General features: G+C 39.2%; 1 protein-coding gene across 5 annotated transcripts in view; it reads right to left on the minus strand.

Annotated features, from left to right (window-relative positions):
• The window catches only part of Bend7 (BEN domain containing 7), a 93,614-nt gene that overhangs the window by 21,110 nt on the left and 53,869 nt on the right, over positions 1-18,635 (minus strand). The gene's annotated exons all lie outside the window — the stretch shown is intronic.

The raw sequence follows: 18,635 nt of genomic DNA on the forward strand, positions 1-18,635 counted from the left end.
GACCTCCACTGACCAACAGTGGAATGGCAAATGAGCACCCTTTAAATGGCTACGGATGGAATTCACTGAAGAAAACCACGATGAAAGAACCCACGGAACCTGTGCAAATGGCAAATGTAGTATTTCAGATTTAAAAATTCAAAGGGTAAGCTAATCAACAAATCAATATCCCTGAGTAGAACAGGGAGGCAGAATCTCTCAGATGGTAAACAGAGATTAACAGATGGAAAATACAAAACAAGAGAGATGAAGGACAGAACAAAAATTTCCAATAAACACAGGTGTGTCAGAGGGAGCAAATAAAAGAACAAAAGAAAGGCAAAGTCAGAAAAGCAGATATAAAATTTCCAGAGTTGATGAGCCACAAATCCTTGGTTCCAAGAAGCACAACAACCTAACAGATCAATAATAAAAATACACATATACCTAGACCTGGAATAAAGAAACATGATGTTAAGGCAAAGAGATATTGAAAGCAACCACAGCAAAAAAAAGTTCATCCACAAAAGAATGAGCCAGGAGCAGATTCATAACCAAGGCTAGAATTTCCTCCAGTTGCTCTGAAAAGACAAAAACAAAAACAAACCAAAAAAACTCACCCTCCCCCTAGAGTGAGGCACCCAACTATATACCACATGGCTTGACAGCAGTGGTGAAACAAGGACATTTTCAGAATAAAGATGGAAAGAAAAGGTCATAGATCCTCACTCAAAGAACCGTTAAATGCTTACTTAAGGAAACAGAAAAGTGAACACAAAGGAAGAAAATATAATCTTTGAGCCATGAAACTGGGCAGAGTGGACAAAAGCCTGAGTCAACACGAGGAAGAAGAATGCTCAAGTCTGTGGGGAAAGGACGGTGTGAAATGACCATCCCGAGAGGGAAAAATCAAAGTGAGCCTGTCTTTCACATTGCAGAATACTGTAACTTTAGCTGGATTACAGACCTGCATACAGAAACTAAAAGCATTAACACTTAAAATAAGAGAATATCATTTTTCCACTTTACCATGATATCTCATCACAAAAGGGAGGACTTTTCCAAAATGGGTATAAAAGGAAGAAAGCCAAAAGGGAAAGAATCCACCTGACTGTCAAGCCCGCTTCGGTACCATGAGAGCTGACAGGTGCAGTGCCCCCCGAGCTGGGAAGTGAGGGCTTGGACTGACAACACCTGTGACTGACAGACAACTCAGGTGAGATGGTGAGAAGAGGGCGACCTGATAAAAACACACGTAAAAGACGGACATTCACAGAGGCAAAGCAACTAAGTAAGGACAAAAATGGGAAGATGCCCACCCTCACTTGCAATCAGGGACTCTTCCACTGAGACGCAAGCCGAGGCCGGCAGACTGGTCAGGACTGAAGTCTGGTGATGCTGGGTACTGGCAGCAGTGAGAAGAGACGATGTGTGCAGACACAGCACCGCTCTGATTTCTAGGAAACCATCCTGGAAAGTCTTCACCGCATTGGAGATGAGAGGGCACTTCCTCTACCTTGAGACCATGCTAATGGGTTTATGAGTGAACAGAAAAGCTTCTCCTCAGACTATGGCACGGAAATGTCAGTGTTGGTCAGACTCCTCACAGATATGTCTTCTGGGATCAGCACCAGAAGCTATCCAAGAAAGATTCCAGGAGGCTAGCGCAATGGGGCACACCTATAATCCCTCTGGGAGGGTGAGGCAGGAAGAGAGCAAGTTGAGGCCAGTCTGGACAACTCAGTGAAACCTTGTTTCAAAATAAAGATGGATTGGGGATGTAGCTTGTGTAAAGGCCCTGGGTTCAATCTCCAGTACTATAAGGAGAGAGAGACAGAGACAGAGACAGAGGGGAGGGGGGAAGAGGAGGAGAAGGAGGAGGAAGAGAAGAAGACAGGAGAGGAGAGAAAAGACAGACAGGAGCAACAGAGATAGACCGAGACAGACAGACAACATATGTGCTCAGTAAGCTACCTGCAGAAATTAACCTAGAGCAGACATCAGTCTGTCTCACCCTGCAGGTCTTGAACCTTCCCAGCCAAGGTTCCTCTGAGCTCATTAACCAGTCATACTTCTCAGTGACAGAATCTAATGTCCATCTAGATTATAAGCTCAACAAGGGCAGAAAAATCATTTCTCCTGTTTACCACCAGCACATAAAAGGAAACCACAAATGCACCACTGACCAAAGAATAAACTAAGAAATTTACCTTGAAAGAACTGACAGAGGATTCTTTTTAAACAATTTTTTTTTTTTTTTTGTCTTTTTCTTTTTTATCGGTACCGGGGATCAAACTCACAACTGCCTGCTTACAAGGCAGGTGCTTATGCCACTAAGCTAAATCCCCAGCCCCAGGATTCTTTAGTAAATAGTCACAGGTCTCAAAATACAAGTGAACATGAAGTTCATTTGAGATTTGGTTTAGTAAGGCTTTAGCACAGTTGATCAATGAACACATCCCTAAGTGAAGGTTTTAGATTAAGGAAACACAGTGCAGCAAACAATAATGTGTTCCTGAATGGAAAGAGAAGACCCAATGAGCTCCAGATCTGAAGCAGCCAGAGGCTGCCGGCCGGCCAGTCTGCTGGTACTGACGAGCATATAGCTATGGTAAAAGCTGACCATTGTGAGCACCTCACACTTACTGCTGACTCCTATTGCAAAGAGCTGTTACTGGGAGCTGGAGGCTGCAAAAAAACAGTGCTTACATATCCATAAAATGTATCAGCAGCCATGTTCACTGAATTCTGTAGGTTTCTCTGGAGAATTTGGAAGTTTCCTGAAGAGGAAACTTTAAAATTAGTCAAATCCCAATCTTCCCTCGAGAAGATAATGTTAAATGTTTAAACGACAGAAGCAACTCTGTACCCCACAATGCTCCTTGCATCCTGAAAGAACCATGTGATCTGAACAATCTCGTTTAATCACAGTGACTGTTGAAGATCTGAGGCTAGCGTTTGGAGGAAAACAAGCATATCCTGTGTCTTCCCACACTCTGTTCTGTGATGGCATCTCTATTTAGAAAGAGATGCCAGAAAGTAGTTTCTCAAATTAAACAAAGTTAATCTTAATTTATATCCATTGAAGAAAGCCCTCAGCAGAGCTCCTTTATAACACAATTTTTGCGAAATACAATTAACACTTTCCTTTGGCCAGTTGTGCTACAACGGACCTATGTTTAATGTGTCTGGTGTAGTTCAAAGGAATAAATTATGTCTTCTAAAGATGAGTATCTGGGTACTAACAAGCTTTGATGTAATGGTGTTTTAGTGTTTAATCCATTTTTTAAGCAAAGAGAACTGCTTCAAACCACAGATTTATAAGGACTTGACTTGGAAGGCAGCTTGGAAATATTCAGTATAATTCATTTGCTTTCTAGATCAAGAAGCTAAAGCTCAAGAAAAGGAAAATTTAAAAGATTGGGAATTGCCAGAGAGTTACACAAGTGCCACGCACTCTGCAAGCACTCTGGCCAGGCACTCTGCATCACAGAACAAGCCTGGGCCTCTCTGTCCTTTAGATAAACATTTGGTAAGAAGAACAACGAGTTACCCTCCCTTTTTAAAGCTCGGGATTTGGGTATATAATTTTCAGTCATTTCATGAGATAGAGTTCATCCTATTGCCAGTTAAGTGTGGAATAAAACTGACCTTTGGGGCCAAACACCAACAGGAGACCACAGGTCCTGACTGGCAGAGGCCACCAAAGTTGAAAGCAGAGGGGGGAGGAGCAAAGATGGTGGATAGACAACAGCTGGCTACAGAGGCTCTGTGAGATAGTCAAGTTAGATTTCAACATAATACACAGTGGGGAGCCTCAAACAGAGGGACATGAATTCTCTCCTACCAAGAAGAAATTAAGGTGACTTGCCGACCATCTGAGGTCCTGCCGCAACTGGCCAACCCTGTGACTTGCTGGGGTCTGCTGCAACTTGCCGAGGTTGTGCTGGACTGGCGAGGTCCTGCCACGACTTATCAGGATCCCAGGATCCCAACTGGCCGGGGTCCTGTCACGACTTGCCGAGCCATCTGAGGTCCCACTGCTTTGACTTACTGGAGGCGCATTTACAGTGAGTTCAGGGGTCGGTGAGCCAAACAGAGGGCTGAGTTGGTGGGGAGCCTACCACAACCTGTGGTGAGTGATGGCCATTCCATAAATAGGGGGGCTCCTGCGGATGACATTCTGGGACCGGGCAGGACTGGCAAGTACAAGGGGCAGGAGTGACTTCAATCAATTGTTCCCTTCCTGAACGGGATTGGTAGAGTAAGCTAGGCCTGGGTCACGTGACCTGGCTGAGACCCAATAGGTTATCTGAGGTCAAGTCCCTGCAGTGATGGTGCACACTAACCACACTGGCCCAGTGGGGCCTCAGAGGTTTGGCTGGTCTGGAGGGGAGGCGGCGTAAAGTAATATAGTAGTGCAGACCACAGCAGCTTGACTGATCTGGAGGGGAGGGGCTGGCATATGCTGTCACTGTCTGCAAGTCACTAGCACACTGCAGTGTGAAGGGTCATCTAGCCAGCGTACTTCAGAAGAATTGTAACCAACAAAGAAAGAAACTGGGGCCTCCTGGAAGAAGCAAAAAAGATGGGAAGAGGAAGCAACAACAAAAAGTCCCCAGGTCCCAACCCTGAGAACACTGACCCAGGACAGGTAAATACAAAGGAGAATGAGAACAGCAAACATGCAATATCAGACACAGCGCCAGTGGACATAAAGAGATATATTTGGGACTTCATATATGAGCTCAAAAGTGAAATATTTAGCCAAATAAAGCAAGATACAAGAAGATTAATAAAAGAGATACTAAGCACTCCTCAAGCAGACACAGACGGAAGAAGGGAGGAACTCAAACAAAGGAGAGAACCATTTGGTGAAGAATATAAAAAAATATAGAATACATGAAGCAGATTCAAAGAGATCATCAGGAAATTAAAAACTCTACGGAAAGATGGCAAATCAGCTTGAAAGAAACTAAGGATAGATTATTCAAACTGGAGGATAATTTTGCAATGTGGGAGTATGAAAGGGAAAACTTTTTAAAAATAACAAGGAAACAAGCAGTAACAATACAAAGGCTAGAAGACAACAAGAGGATCTACAACCTGAGAATAAAGAATGTGAATAAAGAAGCAGGGGTACAAACAAAGGAACTACAAAGGCTATTCACAGAAATAGTTAAGGAAAACTTCCCAAACAAAGGAAAAGGAAATGATATTCTGACATATGAGGCAATCAGAACGCCAGCCACCTACAACCAAAACAGAGCTACACCCAGGCATATAATAATCAAGATCCCAGAAATTCAATATAAGAACAGAATATTAAAAACTGTTAGAGACAAGAAACAGATAACCTACAGAGGAAGGCCCATCAGAATAACAGCAGACTTCTCGACACAAGCCATCAAGTCAAAAAGGGCCTGAAGTGAAATATTCCAAGCCCTGAAAGAAAATAACCTCCATCCCAGATTGATATACCCTGCGAAACTGTCTCTGGAAATTAATGGAGAAACAAGATGCTTCCAAGACAAAGAGGAACACGGCAACTTTGTAACCACCAATCCAACTCTACAGAGAATACTGCAGAGAGAGGGAGAGAAGTACTAGGATTCCAGGAACAGTGGCAGAGAGGCCTCAATGAATGGAGCAGAAAACAGAATGAAGAAAATAAGCAGACAACTGATGGCCAAAAAAAAAGAGCATAACAGAAATGAGGCAGAGAAGATTTTATTCAAAACTGATATGATTGAGAGTATCAAGTCTGAGAATATAGACAACTACACTGAAGATGACAAGACTCAGTGATACACATTCTGGTTTGATAATTGCTGGTTTTTGAAGTTCTATAATATATACAAAGTTGTGTTTTTATTAATACTGTTATGTACTGATATATTCAATTATACTATGTCTGATGATATAGCCAATTCTATTGGAGATAACAAGAGACAACACAGGAACTATGGTAGAACGATTTGTACAATGGTCTTATATGTTTATTTCGTTTCATGTGTTTATAGGAATATGATTTTTTTGGTTTGTTTTTTGTTTTTATTTTTATTTTTTTTAAATTTTTTTTATCAGTACCAGGGATCGAACTCACAACTGCCTGCTTGCAAGGCAGGTGCTTATGCCACTGAGCTAAATCCCCAGCCCCAGGAATATGTTTTGTTTTGCCTTTGTTTTGCTTTGTTTTGTTTCTCCTTCTAATATAGAAAGGATAGAAATACATGTTAAGACTCATGTATGTGTAGAATCTATAAACAGTTTATGAGAACTGATCATATGACACATGATGAAATGAACAGATACTTTGAAGAAAAAGAGACACTAAAATATCCAGTGCTGATCCTGGAGTGTCATAATGTGAAACCCAGCAATAGTATTATTCTTTGTTCAGAGTGATATTAGCCTGCTTGGGTTTATTCAATCTCAACATAATTGAAGATATGGATAACTGCATGTATGTTTAAGTGTACAGGATTGATAACCATATTTCTAAGTTTTTGTTGGATAGTTGAACAGAACTGGTTTCAGTCTCACTGTTTGAATCCCCACTTTATAAGCTCCACTTTAGTGTCTTGAATAATTATTTGTAAGAAGACAATCTATAATCATCAACTAGTGATTTCTTACTGTTTATTTTTTTTTCTTTGAAATTCTGTAGTATTTCTACCCATTTTCTGTTTTGTTTAGTCTTCCTTTAAATTTTTAAAAAAAGACACTAAGTACTCAGTGCTGACCATTGAGTGTCATGATGTGAAATCCAGCAATACTATTATTCTTTGTTCAGAATGATTTTAACCTGCTTTAGTTTGTTTAGTCTAAACATAAATGAAGATATGGATAACTGCATGTATGTTTAAGTGTATAGGATCGACAACCATGTTACTAAGTTTTTGTTGGACAGTTGAACAGAACTGTTTGTGCTCTCGATGTTTGAATTCCCACTTTACATGTTCCATTTTTGTATCCTGAACAACTATTTGTAAAACGACAATATGTAAACATCAACTAATGATTCCTTACTGTTTACTTTTTTCTCTGAACGTATGTATTATTTCTATTTTGTTTTGTTTAGTCTTTCTTTAAAATAAATTTAAAAAAAAAAGTTGAAAGCAGACACCAGGGGAGAGACACCATGATGAGAGAAGGGGCTTGTTCAGAGCTACTAAGAGAATTTCAACTAAAATATAGGTAATTAGAAGAAAGGGGAGGATATACATCCTGAAACTAAAATCAGTGTGAAATAAGAGACTAATAGATCAAGCAAAACGTGGACAGTCCTTAACAAAATGGCCAGCCAGCTTACCTAGCTGCCAGTGGGTCACTGGATTGGGACAACTGCCTCTCATACTTAGAAATATTAAAAGATGAAGAAGATGAATTAGAAGACGAGGAAAAAGAGAGCCGGGGATTTAGCTCAGTGGCATAAGTGCCTGCCTCTCAAGTGCTAGGTTGTGAGTTCAATCCCTGGTACCAAAAAAAAAAAAAAAAGGAACAGGAAGAAGAGGGAAAAGAAGAGGAAGAGGAGGAGGAACAGGAGGAAGAGGAGGAGGAAGAGAAGCAGGAGGAGGAGGAGGAGAAAGATATACTAAAGCAGTCTGGCTAAATCAAGCCATACAGGATAGACTCAGGATCCAGGGTCCCCTCCTCTTCTGCCTACCTCCAAACAAAAGACATTGCAGTCCTGCAGTACATTCTGCCAATACAAGCTGTTCCCTCTCTCTGATTATTGGCCAGTTTCCCCCCCTTTTTCCCTCTCTTTTCTTCCCTTTCCTTTTGTGCATGAGAGCACTAAGTGGAACCATGGAACTGTCAGGAACAAGATTACAGACTACAGGAGCATGTAGTAAATGGCACAGTTAATCTCGCACCCAAGCCCTGTGGTCAGAGAAGTGCAGGGAATTAAACAGCCTTGAACCTTAGGATTGTGCAACCCTGCGCTGTCCCCATGCTGCCAGGGGTGGAGCAGAAAGGCAGCCCAAGCAACCCCCCATCTAGTGCGAGGAAGTTACAGATTGCAACAGAGGTGAGTGACGGTGGCAGTGGAACTTGTAGAGCAATGGCTGGAAGTTAGCAGCCCACCTTGGGAGAGGAGTAAGAGTTGGAACTAAGCAGCCTTGGACTGCAAAAACAGGAGCAGACCAGACTGTATCTCAGCACCGCACCCTACCCTGCAAAAATGACCAAAGAGGACAAAGATTTGCCAGTGCAAGAAGAACACAGAGGGCTGAGCAAGGAGGAGCCAATGGCATTCGGGACTGGGAACAGTGCCCTGTCTGTCTGAAAACAGCACAGAACTGGGAAAGAGACGCCACCAAGAAAAACAGGGTAAGGCGTGGAAGGCCACTAGGGAACATACAGAAAGTACTGGCTGAAGACTCTGGCCCCAGGCGCCCTCATCTGGAGGCCAAGATCAGCCTCAAATTCAGCACAAACTCTACTGCAGGCTTGGCAGTGTTATCCAGTAGTTTTGGAGTCTCAGTGGACACCAGAGAAATTTTGTTACTTTTATTTTATGTTTATTTATTTTTGCTGATTTATTTCTATTTTTCCTTTTGTGTCTTACCTATATTTTTGTTCTAACCTATTCATCTTCTTTCCTGATTTACCTCTCTAGACTTTATCATACATTCATATGAGTGAACAGTATAATTTTTCTTGTAAACTTCAAAAATAACTTACTTATTCCATACTTCATTTTTTCTTTTCTGTCCTCTTCTCTGGTTTACCAAAGCTTGCACAATCAGTCCCTGTTCTAAAGTCAGGCTTTTCATTAATTACTTTTTAGTTATGTCTGTTCTATGCATTATGTTTAAATTTCTCCACCACTGGGTAAATCCACTCTGCCAAGGGCAAACACTTTGCATGTAATCTCTCTGTTTCTGATCAGTTCTGTTACATAACTGTGGGCCTTGCTCCTACGGTTAAAAATTCAAAATTATAATAGTTACCACAGTTGGTTTCTAAACTGCACTTGACGCCACTGTTATTGTTAACTGTGCTTGTTTAGCTAGGATGCCACATGTGTTCTGATCAGTTAGTCTCACTTCTTTTTTTTTTTTTTTTCCTTTTTCGTTTTTATCAGTACCAGGGATCGAACTCACGACTGCCTGCTTGCAAGGCAGGTGCTTATGCCACTGAGCTAAAACCCCAGCCCCAGTTAGTCTCACTTCTGTCACAATACTGGGAAGTTCTTGGGTAACAACCTCACCACACCCTAGCACCAAAGGATTGGGGACTGAGCCAAACAGATACCAACATTTCACTCTTAATTAATTGGAAAGGTAGGGGGACTTCCGGGAGAACATGGCGGACAGATAGCAGCAGCTATGGAGGCTCTCTGAAAGACCCAGCTTAGAATTCAGGAATGGTGCAGAGTAAGGAATCATAAGCAAGTCGAGATATGCCCTGCTGACCCAAGAACGAACTGGGCTGAGAGAAACCAACTGGGAATGCAATCCTGGTGCTATAACAGGAACAGAAAAGCCTCAGTGTGAAAGCTGGAGCCCGCGCCATTGGAAGCCTCGATTTGGGTTTCCTGCCGCCACTGCTGTGTCTACATCGGCTTGGCAGGTAGAGAGACGAGTGAAAGCTCTGAGAAACAGAATCGGTGAATGGAGTTGAAAGCAGGATAGGTGGGGAGCTGTGCATTGACCTGCAGTGAATGAGAGAAACTGGGACTCTTCCACGGTCTAGGAGACTCCAACAGAGGACATTCTGGGACGAGGCAGTCTTGTGGGAACAGGGCGCTGCAGTGACTTCAGTCACGTATCCCCCTCTCAAGCGGGATTGGTGAGTAGTGCCTAGCCTACATGACGCTGCTGACTGAGACCCAGTAGGCTAGCACAACTCAGATCCCAGCGCCTGAAGGTGACCTGGAGGGGTGGGCCCCACATAGGCTGCCTTGTCTGCAATTTCCTGGTGCGCTGCGGTGGGCGGGAACACCTAGCCAGCGCACTTCAATCGGACTGTGGCCAACAGGAAAGGAAGCTGGGCCTCCTATATATGCTTGCATATATAAGGAAAAAAGAATATGGGAAGAGGCAGCAACAAGAAAGGGTCCTCGGCCCCCAATCCTGAGAAAGAGGCAATAGCAGACACAGCACCAATAGATATAAAGCACTATCTCCAGAGCCTCATAGACAAGTTCAGGAATGAAGTTATTAATGACCTGAAACTAGACATAAGCAGAATAATTAGAGAAATGCTAAGCACCACCCAAGAAAAAACAGATGGTGGAATGAAGAACAGAAAAACAAGGGAGAATTGTTTGATGGAGAAAATAGAGAAAGCATGGAATATGTGAAGCAAGTTCAAAGAGATTACCAGGAAACTAAAAACTCTATCAAAAACTGGCATAACAGCTTAAAAGAAACTAAGGACAGATTATCTGAACTGGAGGGCAGATTTGTAATATGGGAGCATGAAATGAAAAACTTCTTAAAAATAACAAAGAAGCAGACAGCAATAATACAAAGACTAGAAGATGATAAGAGGATCTATAACTTAAAAATTAAGAACATAAAAGAAGAACACCCATCAGAATTATAGCAGATTTCTCGGCACAAACCATCAAATCACGAAGAGCGTGGTGGGAAATAATTCAAGCTTTGAAAGATAATAATCTCCAGCCAAGATTGATATATCCTGCACAACTATCCCTCAAAATTGATGGAAAAACAAGGTGCTTCCAGGATAAAGAGGAACTAGGGGAATATGCAACCACCAATTCAACTCTACAGAGAATACTGCAGGAAATTCTAAAAAAGAAAAACATGAAGAATCCAGAAATAGTGGCAGAGAGGCCACAATAAATGGAGCAGAAAACAAAATGAAGAAGACAAACTGACAACAAATGACAGAAAAAGAGCTCAACAGAAATGAGGCAGAGAAGATTGGATGATAGGAACAGCTATTTTGGAGAAAATGACGTCTTAATAGGTAATACTGATTTAGTATCATCTTATTTTGAAGTCTCATCAAGCTTTTGTTCTTCTGTCTCCATTGGTCTAAACAGGTTGTATCTTACTGGATTTTATTATGTATGATAGTATAAGCAAAAACTTTTATAGACAAGGAGATTATACAGAAACCATTGTTCATTTTCTGTTAGTTGATTCTAAATACCCTGTAATACTGTCATTCTCTTAAATGGTTTTACATTGTTTTGATATATTTGATGCTACAGTATATGAAGTTATGCTCAAAAATTTCAAGGAAAGAGACAATATGGTAACTACTTTTATGTCGGGATAATCTTGTGGTGAAACACTATTTTGCTTAAATGGTTATGTTTTGATCTGTGCTGTTTTGCTGTTATGCCCTCTTTTATCTCAATCTCCATTTTATTATTTACTTTTTTATTTTTATCCTTTTAATTAAGGGAAAAATAAATTAAAAAATAGCAGGATATATTATAGTAACCCTCTTTGACTTTCCATTATCTTGATTTAAAGCCCTGTATTGCTCTCACCATCTTGTTTTGACTGATGTTCCTCTATTCTGTTTTGCTTGATAGTACCAGGTTCGAAAGTTTAGGCAACAGCTGTGAAGATAGTGGGATTCATTATGATGCCCATTCTGGTTGACAATTATCTACTTTTGAAGTCCTGTAATGTCTCCAATGTTTTGCTTTTGCCAGTTTTGTTCTTTACTGTTTTGTTCAATTTTATTATAACTGATGATATAGGCAATTCTATTAGAGATAGCGGGAGGCATTATGGTAACCATTGTTGATCACCTTGTATTATGCTTTTACATTATCTACTATGTCCACCCTTTTGATTTGACTGACTCTGTTCTGTTATGTCACATTTGGTTCTACTCTCTTTCAAAAAAATAATAAGAACTGTGGGAGCAACAAAACCCAAAATGTGTAATTGTCACTGTACAAAAGAGAGGAAAAGAAAGTGCTCTAAACGATATAACTGCATGTATATTTAAGTGTATAAGATAGGTAATGATATTACTGAGTTTTGCTGGATCATTGAACAGAACTGTTTGCAGTCTCACTGTTGTAATGCCCACTATATAAGCTTTAATTTTGCAACTTGAACAATTATTTCTAAGATGACAATATGTAATCCATAACTAATGATTTCCTACTGTTTATTTTTTTTTCTGTAAATCTGTATAACTTGTACCCTTTCTCTGCTTTTTTTTTCTTTTTCTCCTTAAATAAAATTTAAAAAAAAAATTGGAAAGGTAGGATCTTGGGACAGACACAAACAAAGAACCTCCTACTTACAGAAGACATTCTCAAAGAACAAACTGTGCCAAGAGAGGCCTTGATACCGGTGACAACACTACCCACTACAAAAACTTGCAAAGATCAACAAACTTTTGAAATAGAAAATGACAAGGTACAAGTACAAAATGCAATCTGTGACTTCTGGCCCACCCCAGAACAAGTCCAGGAGACAAGAAAATAGAGTTAAATGGAAGACACACATCTGAAATTTCTGAAATGTTAGCCAATGAAGCAAAGACACAAATCCATTAGATTATAGGAGGAAACCAGATCAATAATCTCTCAGGTAAAAAAAAAAAGTCAACATTCATCAAGGAATTGCTCAGCAAATTTACAGTAGAGATAGATAAAAAAGTAAATGGAAACTATACAGGATCAATATAGGAATGAAACAGAATGCATGAAATGGAGTCAAACAGATATCTAGGAAATTAAAAAGTCCACTGAAAGCTGGCAAAACCCCTTGAATGAAACTGAAGATAGACTTTCAGACCCTGAAGACAGGATTGTGGCTAGCCATCATGAAAGGAAAGATCACTTGAAAATAAAGGATCAGGAAATAACAACTCAATAGCTACAAAACAACACAATGAAAAGTAATATAAGACTAACTGGTGTCAATGAAAAAGCAGGAATCAGCACAAACGAGATAAAAAAAAAACTATTTGCCAAATAGCAGAAAATTGCCCAAATATGGGATAAGAATCAGACATACAGGTAAGTGAGGCATAGAGAACTCCAATTATCCATCACTAAAATATATCTATACCCAGATATATAATAATCAAGATCCCAGAAACTCAGCACAAAAACAGAATATAAAAAGCTGTTAGAGAAAAGAAACACCTATAAAGGAAAGTCTATCAAAATCATGGCAGACTTCGTAACTGAAATCCTCAAGTCAAGAAGGGCTTGGAATGAAGTATTTCTTTCTTTCTTTTTTCTTTTAATTTTAGAAGAAAAAAATAGTGAAACAAAATTTTAAAACAAGATGATAAGAGGGTAACAATGGTTAACATATGGTGTATTATCTTTAAATTAGTTACTAGGAGTACAAGATATGGGCATTCAATTGTCCAAACAAAACTTTCTTTTCAACAAACTAAGAGAAATTAGTAGTATAACTGTAGTATGATGTGTTCAATTTTTCTGGGAAGATACCCAGATGGGGAATAGTGAGGTCTAATGGGAACTCCAATCCTAGTTTTTTGAGGAATCTCCACATTGATTTCCACAGTGGTTTTATCATCAATGGAGATTTCCCCCATAGCCCTTGCAGCATTTATTAGTGGTTGATTTCTTGATAACAGTCATTATTTCCAGAGTGAGATGGAATTTCAGTGTTCTTTTAATTTGCAACTCTCAAATGACTGGTGATGTTAAACATTTTTTCATGTATTTATTTGCTGTTTGTATTTCTTCATCTGAGAAGTATATATTCATCTCAGATGACCATTTTTGGATCGGGTCTTTAAGTTTGGGAAGTCTGATCGTTCTGAGTTCTTTATATGTTCTTGATAGTAACCCTCTGTCTGAGGAACAGCTAGCAAATATTTTTTCCCATATAGTGGGTTGTCTCTTCACTGCTGGTAGTTTCTATTGCTGTGCAAAAGCTTTTTAATAAGATAAGATCCCAGTTGTTGATGCTTTGTAATAGTTCCTGTGCGATCAAAGTTTTATTCACAATGCCTTTGCCTATAGCAGTATCTTCAAGAGTTTTACCTTTACTTCCATCAGATTTAATGTTTCTGCTTTAATAGTTAGATCTTGGATCCATTTCTAATTGAGTTTTAGTGCATGGTGAAAGATGTAGGTCCAATTTTAATCTTCAGAGCCAGTTTCTCCTGAATTTATTAAAGTGGCTATTTTTCTTCCAGTGAATGTGTTTGACACCTTTGTCAAAGATAAAGTGGCTTAGTGTATCTGGAGTTGTTTCTGCATCTTTTAATCTGCTCCACTGATCTTCAGGTTTGTTTCTTTTGCCACTACCATGCTGTCTGCATGAAGTATTTCAAATCCTGAAAGAAAACAACTTCCAATCCAGATTGATATACCCTGCAAAATTTTCTCGAAATTAAAGGAGAAGTAAGATATTTCCATGACAAAGAACTGAAGAAATTCATAACCACAAAACCAGCACTACAAAGGATATAGAAAGATATTCTAGACAGAGAAAAAAATGACCACAATTCCAAGAACAGAAAGAAATTACCAAAGCACTTAAACAGAGGGGAAAGTAACATGATGAAAATAAATAAATACATATCAGTTATAACTATTAATGTAAATGGCCTCAATTTACTTATCAAAAGAAACAGAATGGCAGAGTAGATCAAGAAACAAGATCCAATGATATGCTGTATACAAGAAATATATTGAACTCAAAAGGAAATTCATTGACTAAATTTCAAAGGATGGAAAACAATACACCATGAAACAGGAATCCAGAAAAAAGCAAGGGTAGTTATTCTGTTTGTAGACAATGTGAACTTCAAGCCAAAAATGAACAAATGAGATGAATAAGGTCACTACATACTTGTTAGGAGAAAACTTTGAAGGAGATAACAATCCTAAACATATATACACCAAACACAGGAGCACCCAACTATATAAGACAAATATTAATAGACATGAAAGCTCAAATAATTAATAATACAACTGTAATAGGGAACCTTAATATCCCACTGTCATAAACAGATATATCAATCAGCAAAGAAACAACAGAACTGACCCAAATCTGTAAACAAATGGACTTAGACATTTAGAGTGCTCTACCCAACAACATCAGAATATACATTCTTCTTAGCTGCACATGGGACATTGCCTAAAACAGATCATGTGCTAGCCCAAGGTGCATACTTAAGTAAATAGAAAAGAACTGAAATTATCACATGTATATTATCTGACCATAATGCAATGAAAGTGGAAATGGCAAAAACAAAAACAAAAAACCAACACAAACTTCATAAATACATGGAAATGAAAAAAAATTTTGGGGGGCTGGAGGTTTAGCTCAGCGGCATAAGCGCCTGCCTTGGAAGCAGGCAGTCGTGAGTTCGATCCCCAGTACCAATAAAAAGGAAAAAGACAAAAAAAAGAAAAAAAATTTTTTTTCCTTTGTCTTTTTTTTTTTTTTAATTGGTACCAGGGATCGAACTCACGACCGCATGTTTGCAAGGCAGGTGCTTATGCCACTGAGCTAAATCCCTAGCCCCTTTTCCTTTGTCTTTTTGAGACAGGGTGTCACTACGCAGTTCAGGCTGGCCTTGAGCTGACTTTGTAGTCAGTCTTGAACTTGCAATAATCCTCCTGGCTCAGTCTCCCAAGTGCTGGGATTGCGGGAGTGTGCCACCACACTGGGTAACACATGGAAATGAAATAACATCCTCCTGAAAAACCAATAGATCACAAATGAAATTAAAGAAGATACTAAATAATATCTGCAATTAAATAAAAAATCAGATACCACATATCAGAACTTGTAAGATGCAATGAAAGCAGTTCTAAGAGAAATTTATAGCAGTAAATTCTCACATTAGGAAAACAGAATGAGTGCAAGTAACCTAATGGTTGTACCTCAAGCTTCTAGATAAAGAAGAGCAAGTCAAACCCAAGACTCATAGAAAGGAGAAATCACAAGATCAGAGTAGAAATTAATGCAGCTGAGACTAAGAAAACAATATAATCAATTAATGAAGAGTTGATTGTCTGAAAGAATAAAATTGATAAACCCTTAGCTGATCTTATTTTTTTTTAAAAAAAGAAAAGACTCAAATTCATGAAATGGGAATGAAAAGAATGAAATCACTACAGATCCTGTGGAAATTCAGGATCATTACCTACTTTGAAAATTTTTACTTTTATAGGATAGGAAACACAGAAGAAATGGACAGATTCCTAGACATGTATGAATTACAAGCTGAATCAAGAAGATATAAAAATTCAAAAAAGGGAACTAAAGGCCAATCTCTCTTACACAGATGCAAAAAAATAAGACACTAGCAAACAGAATGCAGTATAATCATGAAGAATATTATACACTGGACCAGGGATCCAGCTCAGCGGTATAGTGTCTGCCTGGCAAACATGAAGTCGTGAGTTCTATCCCCGGTACACCATGACCAAGTGGGATTCATCCCAAGGATGCAGGGATATGCAACATATACAAATCAATAAATGTAATACACCATACTAACAGAGCCAAAGACAAAAAACACACGTTCATCTCAGCAGATGCAGAAAAGGCTTCTGACAAAGTCCCAACACTTAATATGATAAAAACCCTACAAAAAATTGAAATTGATGGTCTTTACTTCAATCTCATAAAAGCTACCTACAACAAACCAAGAGCCAATATCATACTAAATGGACAAAAACTGAATACCCTCACTCTGAAATCAGGAACAAGACAAGGATGTCCACTATCATCACTCCTACTCAATATAGTTCTGGAAACACTAGCCAGAGCAATCAGACAAGAGAGAGAAACAAAAGGAATAAGGATAGGAAAGGTAGAAGTTAAATTATCATTATTAGCAGATGACATGATACTCTACATAGATGACCCCAAACAACTCCAGCAAAAGACTTCTAGATTTAATAACCAAATTCAGAAGCACTGCTGGATACAAAGCCAACACTCAAAAATCATTACCATTCCTGTACACAAACAACAAATGCACTGAGAAAGAAATTAGGGAAACAACACCCTTCATAATAGCATCCAAAAAATGAAATACTTAGGAATGAATCTAACAAAGGAAATAAAAGATCTATACATTGAAAATTATATTACTCCGGAAAAAGAGTATTGAAGAGGATATCAGAAAATAGAATGGTATCACTTGCCCATGGACAGGAAGAACCAACATTGTGCAAATGGCCATGTTCCCAAAATTATTATATAGATTTAATGGAATCCTGATCAAAATGTCATTAGTGTACCTCACAGAACTAGAGAAAACACATCTAAAACTCATTTGGAACCAGGAGAGACCTAGAATAGCAAAAGCAATACTGGGCAACAAAGGCAAGGCAGTAGACCTCATAATTCCCGACTTGAAATTATACTACAAAGCCACTGTGATGAAATCAAATTGGTACTGGCGAAAAAACAGACCTCAGGATCAATGTAATTAGAAGATACAGACACAACTATAAAGACACTCAGCCACCTTATCTTTGATAAAAGGGACAAACACATTCACTGGAAGAAAGCCTCTTTAATAAATGTGCTAGAAAAACTGGCTCTGCACATGCTGAAGATTAAAACTGGACCCATGTCCATCACCATGCACTAAAGTAAAAACGGGTCAAAGATCTAAATATTTGGGGCTGGGGATTTAGCTTAGCGGCATAAGCGCCTGCCTTGCAAGCAGGCAGTCATGAGTTGGATCCCTGGTACCAATAAAAACAAAAAAGACAAAAAAAAAAAAGATCTAAATATTAAAAGAGAAACAATAAATCTACTGGGAGGGATAGTAGGCAGAAATCTTTTTTTTTTTTTTTTTTTTTTATTGGTACCGGAGATCGCACTCACGACTGCCTGCTTGCAAGGCCCATGCTTATGCCGCTGAGCTAAATCCCCAGCCCCCAGTAGGCAGAAATCTTGAAGACATAGGTATGGGTAGAGAGTTTATGAACAAAATCCAGACTGCAAGGGAATTATGTGCATGTATGTTTATAGCAATACAATTTGTAATAGCTTTATCTAGGAAACAACCCAAACAGCCAATAACCAAGAAATGGATAAAAAAGATGTGGTGTTTGTATTTGGGGAGAAATTGTTTAAAAGGAAAAAAGGAACTAAGCTGGGTGAAAGGGCAAAGGACATTAGAGAAAGGGGGAAAAAATGAAGCCAGTTATAGTACTATTGTTCATTAAAAAGGAAGGTTTGTGCTGGAGAAATCTTCATGCCCATATTTTGTAACCTGAGCAAGTACTTTAAAGATGGCGTGTAATGTATTAACACTTGTTAGCAGCACAATTTTTAATAGCTATATCTAGGGAACAACCCAAACAGCCAACAAGCAAGGAATGAAATTTTGTTTCACCTTTTTCCATTAAAAAAAAAAAGACCAAAAAAGGAGCCAGGAGCTGGAGGGCAGCAGTCTGTCGTGGCTGCTGCACACGGGTGCAGTAGACACTGCTGGGACGCCAGGAAAGGGCTGGTACCCCAGAGGAAGGATTCTGCTTCCTGTTCTTCACACTGCAGCCACTCTGCTTGATTGAGATGAGGTTTAGGAAAATTTTGCACTCATGTTCAGAGACATGACAGTCACATTCTTATACCTTTACCTGATACTCTCTGAGGCACGTCTTTGCTATGATACATGCTGAAAAACACACAGACGAACAAGTAGACTGCTATACAGAGCAGTCTTGAGATAGGACAGAC

This window comes from Cavia porcellus, unplaced genomic scaffold, assembly GCF_034190915.1.
Source record: "Cavia porcellus strain 051 isolate PalLab524CR breed Dunkin Hartley unplaced genomic scaffold, mCavPor4.1 scaffold_7, whole genome shotgun sequence".
Lineage (NCBI taxonomy): Eukaryota > Metazoa > Chordata > Mammalia > Rodentia > Caviidae > Cavia > Cavia porcellus.